We start from the raw sequence: 25,642 nt of genomic DNA on the forward strand, positions 1-25,642 counted from the left end.
ATTTTAAAAATAAACCTATTGCCGAGGGATACGAAGCAATCGTTTGAAGTGTTAACGCAGAAGGAAATGTATTAAGTCCTCGCGCTGGAAATCCTTTAGTAATCAACGAACGATTAACGCTTCACAGCAATGCCTCAAGGTATGTATTGCAGAAATTGATTAAGATAAATTCACTCGAGCACTTCTCTTAAACCCATCTGGAGGAGATTAAAGGATTTTATAATACCAAGAGCAAATTGATGATCTATCTAAATGGCACCAGAATTAAAACAAGATAGACAGCTTAATTTATAATAATATGTTGTAAAATCATTACGTTTATTCTATGGATCTCTTAAATTATCATATAATTTAAATTACCATTTAAAACAAAAATATGTAAATTGAGATATTAATAAAACATTACTGCATATAAATATACACAAAGCGGACTGTTTTCGATAAGTCCGGGGTCGAAGGGTCAGTGTTTCTTTTATCATCTGTTGAAACAATTCCACAACGTGCCTAGTATATAAATAAAAACTTTGATGATTTACCATCACGTGTTGCATTAACCACACACCTTTTCAATAAAATTGTGATACCCAACATTTCCAGACTGTCCGACCAAAGCAGCTGTTTTTCGAAACGTAAAGGACAGGTGCTACGTGAACATATTGTATATCCAGTAAATAGTTTGCTAGAAGCGTGGAGCGTGTTCTACATAATACCTGGTAATACAGTTTATACGTAAGAAACTTGTAAAAAACATACTTAAATGACAAAAAAAATTTGTGGACGATTAATAAAATGAAATGTCACGTTTCAATGAAATTCTATCAAAATATCATATAATAAATTAGATAGTAATGTGGTTTAAAAGGACACCTAATCTAAAATTTACTGATATGTTTTTTAAATCGCGTATCTTAGTTACTAACTGATAGAGGAACTTCTACTAGTTATAACATATGTTTCAGAGATATATCAAATTATTTGACTAAACTCGAATGTTTTTATTTATTTATGTTAATTATAAAAGATTTTTTATATTCATAAACCCATATTATAGAAAAAATATATTTTGCGAGACATCGTTATTGCTATTTGTACAAATTATTAAATATTTAGACTGTTTTAATATTTAGAATTACGAACTTTGCCAGACTTTTTACATTTACTTTCGTAATTTGTGTCTGACAGAAAAAGATTATTTTCTAACACCATTTTGGAGTGATATTGCTAGTTCAGGTAAAGTAAAGATCATAGTAACGCGAAATAAATTGTTCTTCACAGAATGTGAACTGATATCTGATATATAAATGTGAAAAGATTCCTTCTCTCGTTCCTAAATGAAACTCCTAATTTTGAATTTCTAATATTATTAAAAATTTGATGAATCATTTCATCCTCTGTTAACGTATGGTATTCGTAATTTCTATATATTTTTTTGCCAGTCTATTTTTGTGGTTCTTGTCTAACTTATTGATTAGAAGTTTATGACTACTTCGAATTATTTTGAACAAATTTCTGTACATTGACTTATTATTTTCATTTTGTATTGTATATATTTAGATTCTTAAATTCTCTACATGTAATTGTAAATATAATGTCCTGTGCCTAAACCGAATAGTTTTTGAATTTATTGTATTTTTTTTACTGATATTCTAACTAAAGTGCCTATAAAACCGCTAATTTTGATGCTGGAAAGTTAAATTTTTTTATTTAGTTAATAAGAAAAGATTTTTTCATATTCATAAACCCATATTCTAGAAAAAATATATTTTGCGAAACATTATTGCTACTATTACAAATTATTAAATAATTAAACTGTTTTGATACTTAGAATTAAGAATTAGAATTAAGAAGTTTGCCAGACTTTTTACATTTACATTTGTAATTTGTATCTGACAGAAAGAGATTATCAAACACCATTTTGAAGTGATGTTTCTAGTTCAGGTAAAATAAAAATCATAGTAACGCAAAATAAATTGTTCTTCATAGATTGTAAACTGATATTTGATATATCAATGTAAAACGATTCCTTCTTTCGTTCCTAACTAAAATTCCTAATTTTGAATTTCTAATATTACTAAAAATTTGATGGATTAGTTCTTGCTCAGTTAACGTCTGGTACTCCTAATTAACAGAAGAGAATTTAAGAGACATTTTCTTTGCCTGTGTATTTCTGTGGTTCTTGACTAACTTATTCATTAGAAGTTTATGACTATTTTGGAATTGTTTAGATCAAATTTCTGTATATCGTATGTATATCTTTATTTTTTTCATATTGTCTTGTATATTTTTAGATTTTTAAATTCTTTACATGTAATTGTAAATATAATGGCTAATGCCTAAACCAAAGAGTTTTTGAATTCATGATTATGTTCTAACTAAAATGCCTGTAAAACCACTAATTTGAATGCTGGAAATTTTAATTTTGGTATACATGTTAATCAAAGAGTCATTTTTAGTACTTCCAAATTTTATAGAGGGTAATTGTTATTTATATCTAATTTTGTGCATATGTAAAAATGACGCCCATTTTTCTATGACCACCGATAGATTTTATTTATAAGGAATGATTATACCAACCAAAAAATTCTTTAATATTCAATTTAATTATGTTATTATGGTATTCTTTTGCAAATAACAAAGTTAATTCTATAAATAGAAATGTTATATACCAACTAATTTTACATCTAGAAGAATACAAAACCAGATGATTAGTGAGCTTGTTTGTTGTCACTCTGTATATAATAATCGACAATTATACACAATTACCGGATTCATCACATTTCCCGTAACAAATATTTTTATATAATATTTTTATTATAATTTATTTTTATTAATAGTTAAATTTTTTTTTCTATTATTGTACAAAAACAAGTTTGTAACTATTATTCTAAAAATAATTTGATGTTTCTCGCCATTTTTTATTTACTCACTTCCCACCCTTTAATTGAACTGATAATTGAAAGAAAATTCCTGAAAAATCGAATATCTTAAACTGAAAGTAGGAGAAATATTCTGGCATCAGAACGAATTCTCCAGCAAATGTTCCTTAGCGCCAGTTTATGTTTACGGCAAGTACGCTGGTTTTATTTATTGCGGCGGCACTTCAGAAATATTAAAAGGCCGTCCCGGCCTGCCTTACAGCACGTACCAAGTTGAACGCATCCTCTCTACCTGCTTCGAGAAGCGTCCATTGAAAACGTTTACCTTTTGCCGCAATATGCTGCCCGGTCGATTCTCGGAAAGGAATTTTGGCGCACTTTTCTCGAAACAGGCCCATACTAATCGTCTGGTTTTGGGTTCTTCTAGGTGTAAAATTACTTGGAATGTGACATTTCTATTTATAGAACGTTGCCTAATGTTCAAAATGTCATTAATGAATTTATTAGTTTGTGTGTACACATATGTATAATAACATGGCATAATTTAATTTAATCATGGATGCAATTTTAAGAAACGATTAACTTATCCCCAACTTGCAAAAGAGCCCTTTTACAGGTACCTGTAAGTCTGGGTACTGTGTCTGTGCAACGTTTAATTCCTTCAAATTGCTAGATGATTCTTATTTTAGTTCGCTTGTAATAATAATTTTGAGTGCGTTGCTGTCACAGCAGGTTGTTTTTCAAAAGAACAAATTTCTGATCGTATCTGTGTGAGATTTTTGTGCTCGTTGTTAGCAGACCATTACCAAAATTTACCATCACAATGAACTTATAACATATTATTAATGCATGACGTAATTGTTTTTGGTAAATTTATATTGTACGTCTAAATTTATACATTTATGAACGCTCTGCTGCTTTTGACCCCCTCATTTTAAACTGACAGGTGCAATTGTTTCTGGCTGTGAATCATGTGAGAAATTACTCGAAAGTTTGTTTAAATAAACACAATAAACATGGTTGGAAATAAAAATAAGAATTTGCTATGGAAATTTATAATATGTTGTTTATGTATAAGACATACAAATGGAACAATCACTTCTTCACTTCTTTAAACATTTCAGATACCAAAATAACAAACATTATTAAATATTTGAAGAAAATCAATACTTGGTGGAGTATTATTTCGTTTAGAATTCTCTTTTAGTTATCAAAACCTTTTGAACAATTGCACCTGTTATAACTGAGGGTGAATATCGCTGAGGCGTTAAGAAAATGCAAACATTTACTTTGTGAACAATGAAACAATCACATTTAGCTACTGGACACAATTCAAATATTCATAATTGAAATTCCTTGCTTTTATTTAATTAAAATGTTAATATGCGTAGCCATGGCAGTCAGCTTCTGCATTGATGAGTGAGCTTCACCCTTTTTACATTTTATGAGTATACGTAAAATTAATTTCGCTAATGGGTCATTATTGTAATTTTAATTGCTATATTTAGTAGGTTCAAATTTATTGGACCGTCTTAAGTACTCCAAAAATTCCTCCAAATAATGCAGCCGCAGCTTTATTACTTAAAGGATCTTTTGCGGAAACATATCTTTATCATAATTCGCCTTCTAAAACTGCGCATAAATAATAAGCAGGAAATTTTACGAATTTATAATTGCACTTCGTTAATCTCGCTCGACTTATTTAATGGGTTTTTAAAATTATGGCGTTGAGTTTATATTTACGAGACTTTTAAAACTCTTGCTATGTGTATTACAGCTTCACGTTTAAGTGGACTATTTTAAAGTAGCTTCAAAATATAATATTTACGGTAAACATTATGCCGTACATATTTATTAAGAATTGATTTACCTAAAAATAGATTCTGGATATAAATATTACTCGCAACGGATATCGGATCACCGATTGTCGTTGGAGTATAACATAATAAGAAAACCTTCACATCATTCCACCTTCGAAATCAATAAATAATAAAGCTAGTAAACCTTGTTTAACAATATTTATGGTGCACTTATATGAAATAAAACGCATTTTATTTATCATAAAAATATATTTAAATCTTAGCAAGTTTCCATATAATTATGAAGTTTTATAAAGTGTTTGATTTCACTGAAACTTTCTAAATGATGTATTTATTGTCAGTCAATAAACGGGAGAAAGTTGGGTTGAATGAACGTTTAAATGCAATTGTGTATAGGAATTTATCTCAGTTTACTAAGTACTCTAACCATTGTTCTAAAATAAATAATTAATCACACGACATTAATACATAAATAGATTATTGAAAGGCGTATTTACTTACAAAAGTACTATTATACTCAAAATAGCCATAGTCGTACAAAATTAAATTAATTTTAGCTAGAAAATTTTGTATTGTGTATAACCGAATTAGAAAAGTGATTTTGACACTTCAAAAGTGTAGTTGAAAGAAACATCTTGTTCCTATATTTCGAGTTGCCAAATGGCAACCTTCCAAGGTATGCAGTTGGAGCTTTGAACTGTGCAGACAGAAAAAAGGTACCCAGACACAATATAACTAAAATACGCAAGACGAAGATAATTTTAAACAGAATCTTGAAGAAAGAAGCTAATCTCCAAGTTTGCATTAATGTAACAAAATTAGATATTTTTTATACGGAGATTGCACTAAGTACCATTAAATGTAACTGAAGTTGTTGTTTACTTGGTTCGGTTGACCTAGAAATGGGAATTATAACTGAATATTGGTGGTTTAGCAAGTACCAAGTAATTATCTAATATTATCTTGGTATCAGCGCGAAATGTTGTGATTATCCTTGAACCAGTTGTTTAGATCAGTAATCAAGTTTTATGTAATATGGTGCTAAGTGAATCTGTTATTAAAAATATTGATATCAAGGTAAACCGTATATATCGGTAATATGAATACCGTCTAATTAGAATTCAGCTAGTGGGCTGAAATATCATCCATTTATCAGTTTATCTTGTTACCTAATATTTACGTAAAAAAATCAATTAATGGTGAAGTGTTTACATCCAGGATATTTATTACAGAACACCTACACCTGATTGCAAGATTATGAAGTAACAAATAGTCTTTCTAATTAAACTGACAATAATATATTTACGAGTTACTAGTAAATATTGACAGTGAATTGTGTATCGAACATCATCAACATCAAATGACAAAATATATCATTCATAAGTCACATGATTGTTACTAATAATCTTTAAAATTACGCATATGTGATGGCTACACCCAGGAAACTGACGAAGCTTTTATTTTTACATTTTCAATATTACATTTAATCACATACAAATCCCTTCGAAAAACATTATTGATTTTCACACTATTCAAACCTAGCTTCAAGTAGGAACACGCATTTATCAGCTTAAAGCATTACCTAATATTAAAAAAAGTAATTAGTAACTCGTGGAGTGTTTTGTTGATATCCGTTCTACGTATCCTACCACACCTATGCGTAGACCTGGCATTATTCAGGGTTATTACACCGGAAAACTCCCAGCCCAAAAGTAAACTACTGTAATTATACACATAAAGGGTGATTAAATGTATAAGAATATGGAAATTCGTTATGGTAGGGTGCGAAGGCCGTTGAAAAAAATAGACGGCTATAACAAAATTGTTATCAAATTATTAATATTTAAATAAGTCATTATTTTAACAACTTTTTAGAATTTTAAATATTTTAACTAAAATGTTACCATATATTTTTCTGTATTGAACTGGACATAAATGTAGCAACATTAATTTTGAAAGGGATTGTTAAGGATCTATATTATTTAATTTAACATTTTGTATGACATCTTTCTTTTAAAATTTTTCCTATCTTCGTGCCATAGACTCTACCATTTTTCGACTATACGGCATGTCTACATTCCTGCTTTTCAAATACTGTGGTAAGTTCTCTTAAATTTAAAATTATGTCGAATTTGGTTATAAACGTGATTCCTCATGTTTTCTATGAAGTTGATGTCTGGTGATTGGAAGTGGCAAAACAAATCATCGATGATTTGGTCCGATTTCGGATTTGTGTTTGGAAACGTTTTCATGTTGAAACATACTTATTAACAGTATCATTTTTTTTGATATATGGAAGCAAATTGTTGTTTAATTTTTCTGTACTCCAAAAGAATTAATAATTGAACCACTATAATGTTTTATTGTGAGTATAAAAACTTTTTGTGTAATTTGGACCTTATAAAATATTTAACATAACATTTATCAAACTACTCGTCCTCACTGTTTTGTGGTATAATAACTGAGATCCTGATGTGAGCAAGTCAAAATTGGACTCAAATTGAAATTAGAACTCAGTGTTCTTCTTATATGTCTGGGGTCAAAAGAATCTCATCCACTAACCATCTTCTCAATGCTTTTGAACTAATTTCAGCAAGTCCCATTTCCTCCAAGTTAGCTTTAATTTCAGTTTCAATAAGATTGGATTGTTTCTTGACATTTGAAATATAATTTAGGCATACTTTTTCGTAGCTATTACTTGATTAGTTTATCTAAATTTATTTAACTGTAAACTCTTAGACATCTCTTATTATTTCTCTGGTCTTGATACAGGGTTGAAAAAGGATTAAAGTAGTGTGAAAATAAACTTTAGAAATTTTGAAAACCAACTGAGTAAAAATGATTAACCGAAAAATACTACAAAATTCAAAAAAAAGTGATTCGTTTAGTTTTTTTTTTCGTCGAATTGAATATATTACAAACTTTGATGTTACATAGTATAGTCTAAAATATAGTATCATCAAAAATATAGTATAGTCAAAAATATGGTATTTTCTATATAATAAAATATTCGATAAAACAATTTTTTTTATCAAAGTGAAAAACTAATTTTTTTTAATTATCAAATTACGTATTGAACACTTAACTTGATAGTTAAAAAATACTACAACAACGTAATAGCAATTGTGCAGATAGATTCCAATAGGAAGAGAATAATAAATTCTTATTACCTTTTCTGATTTTATACGTTTTAATTATGATCTGTAATATGTCAGAATGGCAGATCGTATATCATCCATTTAGGAACATATAAAACGAAAAATGTGCATATAAACTTTATACACAATTACATACGCCTCCCCTGTCATAATATCCAATAATAAAGATAATGGCTTAGTTTATGTTTTTTACCATCAAACCCATCTGTGAGAGCTATTTATCTATCATTCGTAGCCTTCAAAATATGCATTTCACTGTTATTCTTTTACTTTCGGATATCCGGCCCGTGAAAGTTTGGAATACTGTCAGTGCCATTCGAGATGCCCCCGAAATCCCATTGCTATCCACCCCATGCACTGACCATTATGCATCTCCCCTTTGGTTAAATAAAAGCAGATGTCCAATTTTCGAGGATAGATTTCGAACTGGGACTCAATACGATTCGGTCGGAAGCTGCGATAGTTTTTGTCCGTTGTACAAATACGTATGTGAAATAGGAGTAGGTAGTGTCATACAGTCTCTGGAGATTCTGCTCGTGACAGTCAACAAACTCAATGTTGATTTTATAACACCAAAATAAAATACACATATTTATATTTCTACGTTGCAGTCATGTATATAATATTGAGTTAGACGTAACGTGTGCTGGGACACCGTTAATAATTTTACAAAACTAAACGAATTTATTTCTCTGTGTGTGGTAGTAGAATAGGCCTGTGCATAGACCCTTGGTACAATTTTCTAAGAAACACACATTAATTTTTACGATTTATTTTTAGATTCATGGACCGAAGTATATGTGTAAATAAAAAATTGTGAAGACCCAAACAACGAGACTTTAACAGATGCTCGCGTATATTTGAATAGCGGTACTCAGATGTAAAGGGCTAAAAAGTGAGTATAATAAAGTAACACAGATGCACTGAACAACGTTTGTCATAACAAAATAATCTTTTCATAATTTTTCCAGAGTTTTCTCTTTAGAATATTTCGTGTAGTTTTGAGGGCAAGGCCCATTAAAATGCATGGGAAAGGAATAGTGACGTACAAAGAAATTGTTGGCAAAATAAGTGGAAACAATTGGGTCATTGTATGCAAATTTAAAAATGTTAAGGTATAATTTATGATAAGTCTAAAGCGGACGCTCGAACTGTTTTGCTTCGCGTTGTTTGGCGTTGGAACAATCACAACAATTGTACCGTGTATGAAGACAATCCATTGTTCATCGAAAGGGCAAAATCCACAAATATATTTATAGAATTCATCAAATAGATTAGACAATTTACGTTGGAATAAATTCCTCAAATAATTATAATCTAATAAATTCCTTATAATTTATTTAAATAACATTTTTTGCTTTGTTTTACATATCTCTGATCTGATTATTGCTTATGAAATGATGCAAGGTGATTAAGATAGAGGACAACAACAAAATTGTTATCAAATTGAAAAATTAGATATATAAAATAAGTATCCAACCAAGTGGTAAAAAATGATTAATCGAAAAATACTACTCTCAGGGGATATAATATATCCTAAAATATAAGAAAAAGTCTTAATGAATCTGTACTATTGAAATCGTTTTTTATGAGCCTTGTTTAATAAGTCATATTCCTTTAAAATTTATGGCGCCGTCCTTAAACTAAAAAAATTGACTAAAGTGAAAAACATGAAGTCATTAAATTTATTTGGAGATATGTTTGCCGTTTTAAATAAAATGTTTAAATAGATAATTCTATCAAAATAAGATTATGAAAACTTAACCTGGAAAAAAAAATATATTTAGGCGAATGATAAAGTATCATATCTCTGAAGGGTGTTTGTGATAAAATATATGGTCATTAAATGTATTGGGAAATAGATTGAACATATTATTATTATTATCTATAGAATTTACCTATAGATAAGACAATTTACTTAACTCAATGCTTGTAATATTCCTTGAATTATTATAATCTAATGAATTCCTATTAAATTATTAAAAAACATTCAGATAACTAAACAGTATGATAATACTTATGAAATGCTAATAATGATAATGCCTGGGTGGACCGACGAAAAATTCCCTCCGCCATAACTTTCCATTTTAATTTACTAGATTGCTTCATTCATTATTTACATGTCTGTTGTATTTAAGCGAGTAGATATACAGTTTTTACATGCATTATTCAAACATAGAGCGGACCACGTATTCACTCTTATCATCCTGTTTATTTCAAAAACGAGCACAAACACACACGGCCTGAATGGTGATACTTTGATACAGCTACAAAGTAACGTCTGTCTAGTGACTGAGGTGGAAAACATTTTAGTTTTCAGTGAAAATGGATGTGTCACATGTACAATTCATTTGTGAAATGACAAGGTACCAGATTAAAGGCCATTATCATGCGTCATTGATTTTTCAAATACTGTTAGCGTCAGCTATATGGAAATTAATCTGAACTTTCCCATTATTCGGCAATTTTTTATCATGCATTTACATCGATTCATATTTATCCTGCCATGTATATGCACTGGATATTAAAAACAATATTGAAATAGACAAAGAGAGTTTAACGAATCTACCAGCCATTAAAAGATTATCTATTAATTCCAGCAAAATCATAATTGAGAACTAATAAATTTTCAACAAAAGCCTCTAATAAATCGATTATCAAATTATGTTATATGTATTTTATAAACAATATTATACTACTAACGGTAAATATTCATTCGTATATTAAAATTTTCAATATATAACATAAAAGGATATTTAAATTGAAAATATAAAACTCCAAATAAGAATAACGTTATATACCTAAACACACAATTTACATTTTTAAAATATATAATTCCAAATAAAATAACATTATTTAAAATAACTTTTATTCAACAAAATAATCACCATTACAATCGACAATTTTTTAGTAAAGTTCTACAAGCAAATTAGTACCAAAAATTTTGAAACTAAAGAAAAGATCAAGCTTATTGGACAATGATAAAAATAAGTAATAGTTCAATAGAAAAATATCTAGATTATATGATGCATGAGGTAGAACTTTTCATTTAGCATTTTGAAGCTTATCTTTGAATTTTCAATGCGACATTTGATCTTGTGTTATCAAGAAAAAGCAGGACTTTTTATTGATCAGAGAAGCTTGTCTTTCAGAAGGCTTCTCATGGACTAGGCCAATTTGCGGTGGTCAATAAAATTCCACACACATACAATTACCAAAGTTCTCTTCCTCTATACTTACTGCTTCAACATCATCATTAATAAATTATAAATAAGTCAAATAATTTAATTTTTTCGGTAATTAATTTTAAATAATATTGAAATTCAATTTGACATATTAATAAATTTTAAATTAAATGTATAATATTTGTGTTGCTTATGGTAGTGAATCAAGTAAAATGTTGCTGGTGGTTTGGATGTTTGGAGCTTTAACACAGACGCAACACACTTTAGTACAAAAGCCCCGTATAAAAGTGCAAATTAATCGTTAATTGATAAACCGGACAGTAAAAGCTTCGTAAAGGCTTGGTTTCGTTTGTCACTTTGAGGAAGTCGTCAGTCCAATACCCATTCGTTTATTTTTTGGATACGGGAGGCTTAATTAATGTGGAAATATAAAGTCTGCCACGTTAATTAGTAATTTGCTGGACAGATCAAAGTGAAATTTGTGCTGAAAATACGTTACAAATAAAGGAGGATTAAATTAAATTTAACGCGTATCCATTAAAACCGTTCTCATTAATTCGAAACATGAAAATATAATTTGTGTCAATGCAAACTTGGTATTTCTGTGCTTTTCATATAGAATTATCATTGCTACCTCTCTACTTTTCATATTATAAAAAAAATGGAAAACCAACCAACTTATTAAGCATGAAGCTGTTTTTTATTAATATGATTATTTATTATGGTTATTTGCTTAGTTAAAACAATTATTTTGTAATTTTATATTTTGTTTATCTCACGTTGACGTAGTACTCTCTACAATAGTAGTGGGAATGTCCAAAATTAAGTTAATTCATATTAAACTGATATTATAGATTAAAGGTAGCTAGCAAATAGGAAATACCGGAAATAGTAATGCAGATCAAATATTGTGCAAAAATAATTCTTGGAATTTTTTACATTAAGTAAACATATTCATGAACGCAATTAAGATTACTCAGTAAGAAAATATTTCAAATGAGGCGCGTGTAACTAGTACGCAATTGAATTTAATTTGTTTTGGGTAAATTGCGCAATGTTAAATAGTTACGCTCCCATTTTTGAAAGGCAATGAGGGTGATAACATAAGTTTGTTGACTAATTAAACATTATAAAATTTTTTATCCTAATTAAATATAATTTTAATGGCCTGATTCATACATTTTTTGTATAATTACTTGGCAGATTGCATATAATAATGTACGCACATATTATAATTAATATTCATAGGCATGTTACTTTGCACTTTGAAATCCGAACAATTTGTTAAATAATGGTGCAGTATGTGTCATATTGCAATTAAACTCAAGTAATAATGACCTCTTTGATTAGTTTGCCAGTCGTCAAATGAAATTGTGAAGTATATGTGTAAAGAGTAGGATTGATTGGAACAAAGGCAATTGTTTATCATTTTGCTAGAATTTACACACTGTTTGTTCCAGAATTTCCCTGATTTTACAGTAATCAACAATGTTTGGTCAGTCCAAATAAACGAAAAATACGTCATGGGGTTGAAACAAAATTTGTTTATTTTAAAAAGTTGCGAAAATATATTATTTTAGTGATATAAGAATATTGTATTAAATATTCAGTATTTAACTAAATTTTAATTAATTAGAAAAATCATGGCTAAAGTTATCCTCAATGTTTATTTATAATATTATAAAATAATGACTAAAATTTTATAATTTTAAATTTTATATATTTTTCTTTTAATCACTTTGTATTTCAAGCGTCTGAAATTAAATTTTATTATAAAAGAATTATAAAATTATAATAATATAAAATGTCTAATTTAAGTAATAAATATAAATCTTCTATGATGTATTTGTATGTAAAACTGGGCATTTCACAGTTACGAATAAAACATACTTTATGTATAAAATTTAGTCATTACTTGTCATACAAAACTAGGTATAATTCCATTTTAAAATAATTCCATTTTAAAAGTAATAATCAAGGTTTATTCATTACATTATAAAATAATTTAAATTTTATAAATTCAAGAGTTTGTAATTAATTTTTTTCCTTAAAAAAATAATAAAATTATAAAATGAATTATAAATTTAAACTATGGTATCATCTATAAATTTTATATATTTTCTCAATTTTATTCCTAAATTTAAAATAGAAATTACAGAATAAGAAAAGATCTAAATAAATAAAATAGATATTTTATATTTATTACCTGTTTTTAAAATTTGCTTTTCTAATTAAAGTAAGATAAGTATGATTGATAAGTTTATACAGAATATAAATATATACAAATTTTTAGCTCACATCTCACTTACGTCTTGTAATAAGGTAATAAACTACTGTTTTATTTACATATAAAAAAGAATTCAATCATTATTTGTTACACCAAACTGGGTATAAAACCATTTTTAAAATTAATTTTGACTAATATAATTTCAAACATCTTCAAACAGGCCAGCTGGTGTATTAGTTTTATTAATGTTTAGGTAAAACGGCTCGTCTGTATGCAAGTTTATGATAAGGGGTGCATATTATATATTTTGCAACCCCAGTTGAATTTCCAGAGGGTCCTGCACACCCTCTACACCCCCTGTCGGGCCATCTCTGGTGTGAAAATGCAAAAGTATTTAAGGCGAGCACGGATGTGTGAGAGATGATAAAAATGTTGGAAATGGGGAAAATCTGCGAATATCCTGTATTACGATGGGTGGTGCATAACTTGCCACTTCGAGTTTGGTTTTTATTTATTATATAAATCAAGGAATTTTCAATTTTAAAGACTGTTTTCGAGCATGTGTTTGAAATTGGAATTTTGCCGAAGTATAGCGGGTGGACTGACCCCCACAAGAATTTAGATTCCGTAATCCAAATGCCATAAAAGCTACTGCACTGAATACTTCACATTTCTAGTAACTATTATGAAAATAGGAATTTTAATTAAATCATATTTGTTAAACCAGTCATGGTAATGTTACTTACATTTATATTATTACAAGACAATTATTGGTGGAGTTTATAATTTTTAAAAAACATTTCGTCATAATTGAATATATCATTTAAATAAATTACCCTTTGTTTGTTTTGCACAATTTGAGTCATACTTGGTTAACCCCTGATCCAGTTTCACATCTTTTATCTGCATATTCCAAGAAATGTCCTCATTAATTTGTTAATAAACAGATATTACTAACGGAATGTTTTTAATTTTATTAATATGGACTTACCAGCTGGCTCAAAATACTTGGAATATTTTTTTCAATATTATACAAAGAAAACAAAATTTGTTGTTTTATTTAGGAGCTTTATTTTGGTATTACTAAAAGTCGTTTTGTAAAAGTGGCAAGCAACGTTAATTCAGACTGGTAGTAAAATGCTTACAAACCCAGCATCAACCATTACCAAAAGAGCTAATTTAATATTTAATAACACATCAGTGCAGCAGCTGCGCCCAACACTTTGTTCTAATAAAAGTTGTCCCAGTAGGTTACTTGAAGATCTAAAGACTCCTGGCTAGGAAAATATAACATTTTTATACGATATCTGTAGTGGAGTTCAAAAGGGCCGTTAGGGACAGGTTTTTATTTTTCTTGGAAACGCCCCACCCCAATAAATTCTTGAAGGAATTGCCCAACGCGTCCAACCTACGGTAATATATAGTTTTTCCATAAAAGCCTCTTGGCTCCATTAATCACTGCTCAAATGTTATCTCTACAGTGTGTTGAGCTATTATCTGACACTAGTATTGACAGATCCCGTTTCTAAAAAAATCCGAACGGCCTTTTGTAAGCCATCGCAATTTTATCTCGATCGTTTATCGTCCTGTAAATGTGAATTTTATTCAATAATTTTCGATAATTTTGTGCCTGAGTTTTTGATAAAACATTGATTAGTTCGTTTTTCAATAACGGGGATATTTGAAAAAGAAAGAAACGTCATACTCGCCAGCAATACGTAAATATTTATGAACATAATAAGAGTCCATGGCATACTTCTGTTACATTTTATGGCAAGAAGACAAAGAATTTCTAATTAGAAACAATAAATGTTCATTATACTAAAGGTTATAATAGGTCGCATATGAATAAATAAATATGCGTAGACAAATGGAGAAATTTATGATTAGTTAAACCAGAGTCCCTGAATTCATGGAATATAGTTTGCGGAAATACTAATATTGTGTTGTATGATTAGTATCTACCCAACCAGAAATTTGTCATTTAAGAATAAAATTAATAATAAATTGTTGTTTTATGCATTTGCTTTGTTTTATTATACGAATATTTAGTCTTTTTCAAAGTAACAAAAATGCTACTATTTCCTCTCCATGTCGTTCTACGCCACCATATTACTTTAAAAAGCTGTGTTTAGTTCCAGTTTAAACATTCCACAAATGCACTAAATCTTCTTGATTATGTAGTATTCAGAACGCATCATTTTGATATATGTGCAATTTGTTCCACCATCCTGAATTATCATGTACCCATAAAGTGTTAAGGTACAATGAACAACAGACTCGGTTTATGTGCGTTGAAATATTATCCTGCTTTTTCTTTGTACGCGTCGGAACCACAGTTGAAAGGAGTTTTTTAAAATACAAATTAACTAACGAAGATAAATAATAATGAATTCCTCCTCTATTCGTTCTTGATTTTGGTTCTTTCACTAGTTCTTCTTCAAATTTAATTACGTTATTAGTGTCTGTTAAATATTTTAACATAATCATAACCAGTGTGGCGTTGCTCGAATATAATCATTGAAATTATATAAGCGATGAGATGTTTACAGAAGAAACACAACATGCAGCAAAAACCCAAAGTTCAAGATTATGTGTACGCATAAAAAAAGCGTTTCCCACCATCATTGAGTGACGACTAATTCTCTGTCCACATGTAACGTCTTTTCAAACACATGGTGCGTATTTTATCTGTGCTTTAATATCCGAGATGTTTATCGAAATAGAATAATTGCCGATATCTATTGTTAATAAACGGTGAAACGTAACTTTTACGATTGTCATTACCGATAGGGAAGAGATGGTAAATATCGGTTTGTTTGCGTAATTACCTGTAATGTGGGAGCCATAGGAAATCCAGACGTACAAACCGAATTGCATGATGTCACTCATAAATTTTTAATGGATCCTCTAAAATGCTATCGATTGGCGGCACACGATAGATAGATTATTGTCATTGTCCGATGTTATTAAAATATAAATATATTATGTAATTTTGTCTATGGACTATGGACAGGGAACGGAATAATTCACCTGGTGGTCCCCTAAGTGTGGCTAACAATTACATATGTATTGCATACACGGTGACCGTTGCATATGCAAAACTAGTTGTCAAGGAAATTGCCGACTTACTTGGAAAATTACATAATTTGCTAGATTGAGACAGGTTTGAACAATACATTAATCAATATATTGTCATTATACGTGAAGTTATTTGCATCACGGAACATTCAAGGGATCAATTTGAATACGTTTTCTTAGTACATCTAAAGTGTGGTTTGATATTGTAAATGGCCATTTAAAGTGAAATACTTAAATAAGAACAACATTGAAAAAGCCAATTAAATGATTTTAATGATAATAATGATTTCTGAATATTTTATAAAGGTTTTACAGGCCAGATCATATTTTTCTTCGTAAACATCTTTTGTAAATGTAAATAATATAATTTTCAATAAAATATCTCAAGTACAGAAAAAAATATCAGCAACAAAATAAATGTTGGCAGCAAAAAATACAATGACTTTATATAGAGAATTATTTATTCAACTAGAATTTTTAAGTATTCTATTTAAAATACATTTTAAAGGGAATTGTATTCATAAAATCGTTGAAAAGAAAACATAATCGCTCCCTTTATAAATCCGAAAGCGACGCTCATATGAGACAATAAAAATAAATGTACCGAACAAAACTATGAATATCATTTAAATAATAAAAACTACAACTAAAAATGTCATATTCTGCCATTTATATAGCAAGATTAATAAGAATGTTGTGAAAGAAAGCATGGGAAGGTCACAGAGCCTAGCCAAAGAGAATGCAAAATACTTGGCAAGGCAATAAAGCTGATTTTTTAAATTGGGAAAGGAAACATGGACGGAAACTATTAAATCCATGAAAGAGACTTGGGTAGGGATACGTGAGTGAACGTATGAATGAAAGACATTAAATGCACTTCTAATAATAAAACATGCGCTAGGATTACGAAATCGACTCAGCTAGACTGTAAAGTGCTATAAATATCTCCTTATGACAAACCGACCATTCATCAGAAAAATTCTAGTGGCTGTCTCTGGTTTAGCGCCTCATTTGGTTGTCATAGGTTTGGGACGTTAGTAAAAAATGTTTTTAATAAAGAATCAATAATTTTTTGGACAATTAACACATCAAAATAGACGCAGAATATTAAAAAACGTATATATTTTTAGTAATTCTTCACTTATGATTTTGAAATATTCTATTATTTATCCTAAAATAATTACATATGGATAATATGTGTTTCCAATAACATTCTAACTATAGGTTAATACTAGTTTACAACGTGACTCATGCAATTACAAAACAGGATCTAAGCTAATGATTGTTATTAACCATGTGTTTGATATTTGAATAAACTGCGAAATTGTAAAAATAATTGTGTTCTATATATGGGCTACTCTCGTGAGATAAGTTGATTACATAAGCTCGGAAATGCAACTTGAAAATTTTAAAACCACAAGGGAGTGTAGGAAACTGACGGAAATAGAGCGGAAATCGCTGCATCACTTCAAATATTTATTTTTCCAAGGTGTATGCTCTTCCCGTCTGTTCACCAAGATGTGGTCTTTTATTAGGTTACAGGAAAATAGGAATAAGTTTAAAGTGAGAAACAGGTGTAACTTGCAAATTTAAAGTGAAAAACTCTGTACTTTTAAATATTTTATTCCACACAGTAATTTTAATCAAATACCTATGATATTTATAAATACAAAAATTTAGATATTACCTCTGAAAAAACTTTTTTAACTTGTTTTCTCATATTATTTATATTAGATTAGATTTGTTTGAAGTATATAGATTTTTTAAATATAAATTTGTAAATCTGTTATCTTAAAATATTCCGAATATTTTGGGTTGCGACTCGAGTTGATTAAGCACTCTACAAATATTGCTGGCAATTACAGCCCACAACCCTTTCAAGGGGTGAATAAAAATATTAATCTCGTAAATGCTTGTAACTGCGCGCTCCGGATAAAATTAAGGGGCAGAATAAATTTCACACACTTTTCCAAATAATAAAAAGAATTATTTATTATTTCATCAATAATAGTGCTGTTAAAGATTTTTTTCCAATTCCAATAAAACTTTTTCAATTTGCCGTTCACGTAATAACAATAAACCGACAAACAAAGAAAATATTTTCCTTCCCGGCAACCTTTTTTGTTAATTAATGAAATTAAACTGTGGGAAGAAATTGAAAATCAGTTACAAGACCGCCGTAATTGCTTCAGAATAGGCGCTGTACTTGATTAATAGTTCATTGAGATTGAATTTAATACCTACTAATTTTACAATGCAATAAAATATATAATTTAACTTGCAACATTTACATACGTCCTTTCTAGTAACGCATTAGTCAGCGATAGTTCATTCTGTTAATTGGAAACCTCTGCAGGAACGATCTCTTCAACAGCGCCCGGCTGTGAGAAAATCGAATGAATGGCAACGGCGCATAACAGCATCCACAGGAATGTCTGGGAGCAAAACTTTGCATCACAGTTATTTCTATTTGCCTGCAACAACTTTCATGTTCTTATATTTATAATAACGATGTCTGCGAGAACAAGACAAATAAAATTATATTACTTCCTGCCATATGTTGAATTGACAATTTCGATAAATTGCATTTTTACCGATATTGGAACTTGAATAAGTTCATGTACTAGTTTTTACTGCTAATAAATGATTCATTTATACCAGTTCTGTATGTTCAGTCAATAAATTGAGTTTCATCGTCTAATATTTCCAGTTATTCAATCCATCATGGATGACTGCACGCAGTTTTTAGTTAATGAAAAATTACAAGATAAATGCGCTTATTTGTCTTATGAGACTCAAATTTCTAGTGTTAATTGGTATATCTCATATTCAAATTAATGCTTCTGTTATGGAATCATATCGCACGTCTCACGTTCAAGGAACACTGGAAACTTTCCAACGAAAGGAAGGGTTCACCATATTATTCATACTAGGGGAATCATGTATGTATGTATGGTAACGATTATGCTTATTCCAGACTACTCTTCGATGTCTGAGTGAGTTTAAGAATACTAGAACGTTCACAAGAATGCTATTTATTTATTAATTGTATGATTTTACCCCTTTTACAGTGTCTGCATGTATTCAACCCTCATTTGAGTACTTTCTCCGGTATTGATTTTTCGTAAGATGTTTTTACCCTCGCGTTTCCATGTAATTTATTAAATTGTTTACTGATTTAATTATTTAACGGAAGGGGCTACATTTAATTAAAAAGTTGAATAAGTAAATATCAAACCATTATTAACACCAGAAATGAAGAATCAATTGTTTTGCCTTATCTTGTTATTAAAATTTCAATGATAAAAAATACGTATATTTTTAAATACGTAATTATTTATTATTTGTAATTCAACATAATTACAGTTAATTAATTTAATAATGCCGAAATTATTTTTTCTTCATTATTTTAAAAAAATAATACGATAAAAATTATATAAACAAACGTCTTTTTCGAATTTATGTAAATAATTACAAATTGTTTATATTTCATTATACTATAATTATTACAATGGTATCCATTTTTTTTAGTTTTAAATAATATATTTTTTATTGTCTAAAAAAATAATAAAAGATTAATATAAATAATAAATGGTACTTGTTTTTATTTATGTTCACATTTACAAGACATTTTAGATGATAATAAATACAGTTTTGATATAGTAAGAAATATAAGTAAAACTAAAAGAATTTTAGAATAAAGAATTTCTTACTTTAAAATTATTAATATTTATTTTGAATTCTTAATAGCTTGGTACATATTCTTCTTGATTTTATAACAGCCCTCTAGAATAATATTTATAAAAAAATAATATATTAAAAATAAAAAAACATTTGTAAATTTTAATCGTTTTTATTTGCTTATTTTATTAATTTATTAAAACTTAAATTATTTTTAAAAAATTCTAAAAATTAAGATGGTACACATATTTTTTTTACTTTTTAATAATCGTTTCTATAATAATATATATTATTATAAATAATACTAAAATAATACTAAGCACTTTTTCTAATTTATGTAAATAATTACAAATAAATACATTTTTGTCGTATGAAAAAATATATGTATAACTAGAATAATTATTTTTACAGACATTCTCAAATTGAAATTTAAAAATTATTAATATTCATCTTCGTATCATAATAGTATAAATTGTTTTTTTTTTTTTTTTTTTTATTAACCTTTCTTTAATATGGTATGTAATTATTTATTTAAAATAAATTTTTTAAAAAAATCACAAAATAAAATTTAAAAAATTAAAAAAATTTATCACAATGTTACACATATTTTTTAATAACCCCTATTTAAAATAATATATAATTATAATATACTTTTTTAATTGATCCACCATATTTTACTAGTTCCGAAGAGCGTTTAGATCGATAGAACCCCATTTCATCAAGCTCATTGAGGTCCGACAAAATGCGTTGAAAAAAAAAAGGACAATGCTTCCATTAGCACAGTTTGGGGTGAATTTTGGCAAAAATGAATGTGTAAAGAATCGCTTCGTTAAATTCTGCTGCCAATTATACATTAGCAACAATGGCCAAATTAACGTCACAGAGACGTTTTATTCTGATTTACACGCATCAGCGAATCACAAAAAAGGGAGAGAATGTTGGCACGAGAAAAATAAAATTGTTTTTATTGTTCATGTTATTTATATGGTATAACGCATGTACGCCATTCTTTGATTCTGAACTATCACAAGAAGAATATTTTAAGTGATTTAATTAATTTCACTAAATTATCAAAATAAATAATTTTATTTGTAAAAAAACTTGGACATAAAACTTGGCTATAACATATAATGCACATATTCCCCATCTTATAATTGTAACTGTCGCTACGTATATTTTTTACGCCGTTGCACAATAAAATAATTTGTCGCGCTATGCATCACGAAGAAACCCCATAAGAAAACATTGTATGAATCAGAGGTTTAACGAAAAATGTGTTCAATAAATCATGAACTTGGGGGGAGCATAACACGACCTAATTTGAAGCTTTACGATGCAAATGTACACTCGCAAGATGTGTTTGGCTTAGTAAGGATTCGATATGATAATGTCGCCGCGCAACTGAGCCAAATTACATACACTGTATTTTTTATGTGGTGTGAAGCCCATAAATCGTAATAAAAAAGTTCTTTGAGGTCGCCATCAACTATTGCTGCAATTGGCGAAAATGTACAAGGGTAGATAATAAGGCGCATAAATATTCAAATAAGTATACTTGTGATACATGTATGGTACAGTAATGATATTGGTGTATCCGACATACAATGAATTATAAAAATACAAAAATATATTTTATAATTATTTAATGTAAATTAATAATTTACCGAATTGTCGTCCTCTCCTTTGCACTCCTTCGTTTTTTCTTAAATTCTGAAACTAAAAAAATTAAAATATCAATAACATCATCATGTTATTTCCTCATTAAATACAATTTTATTGTTTCCTTGAATCTACACTTCGGTATGCTTCATTCATGAATGGCAATGAATATTACGATACAGGAAGAGAGTAGTAAAGTCTTCGGAAGTCTTGTTTATTTTTGTATATGCCGTTCTATTCAAACTATTGTGGCGCAAGCTACGTTATAGTCAGCAGGTCACATGAAAATATGTCTTGTATTTAGGAATTTGAGACCAGGTAGAATAATTCAAAACATCAGTATAATCTATCGGTCTTTGACAGAAATCACGATCTACTGAATTTTTTCTCTTTAACAATGGAATAAGAGTTTACATTTAAAATTTTTGGAATTCTCCAGCAGATTATGTACTACAACAATCGATATATGTGTATTGTATTATATTTAAGCTCTAGTAATTTCAAGATATGTGGGGCTTACTTTCATTTATTCAAAAACTAACTGGAAAGTCTACATGTTGGAAAGTACTGATAATTTTTATAATATGATTTTTATTATATAGTATTAGAATTTTAAATTTAAATGCAGTACGATTGCATACTTGAGTGTTAAAAGGACACCAACGCAAAGTATATCGCTTTTTTACTCTTGTCCATTGTGATAACGCAGACAATAGCTAAATGAAGAAAAAGGAAAAGAAAGAACGATGTACTAGGCCAGCCTCAATGAGATCGGCTATCTACTAATTCAATTCAAGGTCCTTCTGTATGTGACGGTCGTCTAGATTATTCAAGAGGGTCCAGATAAATGATTCAAGCACGAACTTTATCGGACTAAAGCCCGGATGTCGAATATGCAGAAGGAAGTACCACTCATGTGACAGGAGTAAGTTGACAGGAAGGTAAAACCGACATACAGTCTAAATGGGCATTATCAATGTACTGAACGAAAACTTCTTTAAATTAAAATATGGGGACCTCCACTAAAATAAAAGAATGCTGTTATGCAATTGGCAACGTGGCATGCAGTAAAACGATTTTCACTCGCGTGATGAAATAAAACAATCCACGGCACTATGTAACTTTTCCGGACGTAAACTAGAAAAGGAGAGAACTTAAATGCGTTGTAAAGAAGTTTCGTCGCGTAACGAGTTCCTGGTTCTTCATCGATTTTCACACATATGCAGTGTGTTAACTGGATTCCCAACTACTTAAGTAGCTGAAAATTTACATATAACTCAGTTGAACTCGATAATGGCGGAATATTAAAAAAAAGTAGTAATTAAAGCTCATATAATAAGGTAAACAAAATTTACATCTTTATTTGCCATAGAAATAAAAATAGTATATTAAATAAAAAACTTGAATGTTTTTAATAATTATTAAGATTACAATTCGAAAGCAATTACAGAAGCAATATTTAAATCCCTTACTTATCGAAATGGTTTGAAGGATTATGCATCATTAAAATACATATTCAGCAAGTAAAAAAAATGTATCAATCAATAGCGACAAACGGTGACTTATAATGCTGAATCAAGGTTTCATCTCCAATTATAGTGACGTTTCCTTGATTTGCACGTGCACGATGTGACAAACGCCCATTTTGCAGTTTAGCATGCCTAAATTGGTATTTGCTTTAATTCCGTACTTTATAGATCGTGCTTTTATGCATTCCGATTATAATGGTACATTTACCATTATATAATGATAATAATCTAGGAATAACGGGATTGGTTTTCTAAATATAGTGAAGGTGAATGGGATGAACATTATCAGAATTAGGTAGAAACACTGGATAATGAGTCAATTTATTTTTTGCTATAAATAACGTTAAAATAAAATTAAACAACAATCAATGAAATCACTTCATTTACGTCAATAAAAACTATTTAAAATATCAAACATTAATATCAAATTTTGAAGAATTTAATATCATCGGAAATTGAAAATATTTTCCATTATACAGAAAATAATTCAATCGATCCATTTTCACGTTTAACAAAATTCGTATATTTCAGCAAGTATAGTACTTTTGCAGAAATCTTTCATTTGTTAATACGCATCACTGTTGTAGTTTGCTATCGTAATTCCCCTTGCAGTTTGTGTTATTAAGTTATATTTTAGGGTTGGCCCTTCATATTGTGCAGGGAGTGAGCGATATTATACTTTTATGAAATATTGCTAAATGTTGCTGAGGGCAAGTTCCTTTGAGTTCTGTTTTTCTGCGCATGACCGTATCTAATTACTGGGACTACGCCTCGCTAAAAGTAGCCATATTGTCAAAAATTCATGGTGGAATTGGATTTTGTTTTGTGCCCATATGTTCACTAAATTTTACTAACCAACGTTAAGCCATGTATTAGTACAACAGTTTTACTATAAATACATATAAGACCTAACCTAACTAATAAGAATTGCTTTAACTAGGCGTTTCCTCAAATATAAATCGTAATTCATTTTGTTAAATATTATATTATTACAATAATATTCATAAAAAATACACCTTTAATTTATTACCTTGTTTTTTAATAAGATCCATCACTATATTTCACAACCCGACTAAACAGATGGGATTGAGGAATTTATTGTTATATCTAATCTAATGTCGAACTTATAAATCAAAGTATCACGTGATATTTTAAAATGATTTTATTTCACATTAATCCATTCATTGCAATATTTTATTTCTGTTTATTAAAAGTAAGTGGACAACGCATAGATTCTTTGTTTCTGCTCAATTCTTTTTTTTTTCTAGACTGAAATTCGCGTACCAATTAAACGTCCTTTAGTAATTTATCACAGATATCTTATTAATTTATTTTTCGTTCACTTAACCTGAAGTTTAAATGTTAAAAAGTTTTATCATTAATCATTAGACTTCTTGATAAATCAGTTAGAGTGAAGAGCAGTAAATGGTTGAATAAACGGAAATGAAATAGTACGATTATGGTCATAAAGTATTGATTTTACATAAATGTAGCAGTTAATTTTAGCTTTTCTACAGCAAATAGTATTTAAAGTCTGATAAATATTAATTAGAAATACAAATCACATTCGTATTTGTTGTAAAACCAAAACATCTAAAGATATAACTTAAATATAAAAAATATTAAGTGGTCCTTAGATTAAAGTAGAATAGTAAATTCAAACGTTTCATTAACTCCTGTAAACAGATACTTGATCAAACATTAATGTAGGATCCTGATTTATAAAATTTTTGTTTCAGATTTTCTCCAGAACTTCAAATAACTAGAATGTTTACTGTTTCAATGACCAGATAATTTTATTTAAAAAATACTACATAATATTATTATTCCTGAAACCAAATGATAGTTGATAAAATATACAGATCTATTAAATTTTTAATTTACTAGAGTGATGTAACAAATTATATTTACTGCATATTTACAAGATTACTATTTATTATAATTGAGTGCATATTGTTGTTCTATTTTTTTGCAGCAAAATTTCTATTAATTTAAATTGTTATCAAAAGGAAATTTGCAATATTAACTCACTTTTGTTTACATGGGTGGCACTTAGGGATAAGAAAATTTTGATGTGCCCCATTATTTAGAGATATATTCGAATATATAAAGGACGATTGATTGCAACAATTAACGTCAGATTATTGCCTGAAAGTCGAATTTTAAAGATGCCAGGTCCACATCATCCACCAGGCCCCCCTCACGGTAAGAAAAATTATAACATTTTTCAAAACTATTAATTATTATAATTAATTTTTAGATGAGCATAGTCCAGGAGTCCCTGGAGGTCCGAGAGAACACAAAGGTCCAGGCGGACATGAAGGTTCAGGAGTACACAGTGGTCCGAGAGAACATGGTGGTTCAGGACATGGGGGTCCAGGTGAGCATGGTCCAGGTGGTCATCCTCCACATGAAGGACCGTCACA

At 29.0% G+C, this 25,642-nt stretch overlaps 1 long non-coding RNA gene across 5 annotated transcripts; it reads left to right on the forward strand.

Annotated features, from left to right (window-relative positions):
* Positions 1-25,641, forward strand: LOC109597044 (uncharacterized). 5 transcript variants are annotated; one of them, XR_007547505.1, is made up of 4 exons: positions 1-139; positions 8,635-8,749; positions 24,956-25,421; positions 25,477-25,641. It is a non-coding gene; the product is annotated as an uncharacterized LOC109597044 (long non-coding RNA). The 5 variants fall into 5 exon arrangements; XR_007547504.1 differs by lacking the exon at positions 1-139 and adding an exon at positions 624-713; XR_007547506.1 differs by lacking the exon at positions 8,635-8,749 and having other exon boundaries at positions 101-139.
* The last annotated feature ends 1 nt before the right edge of the window (position 25,642 follows it).

This window comes from Aethina tumida, chromosome 3 (assembly GCF_024364675.1).
Source record: "Aethina tumida isolate Nest 87 chromosome 3, icAetTumi1.1, whole genome shotgun sequence".
Lineage (NCBI taxonomy): Eukaryota > Metazoa > Arthropoda > Insecta > Coleoptera > Nitidulidae > Aethina > Aethina tumida.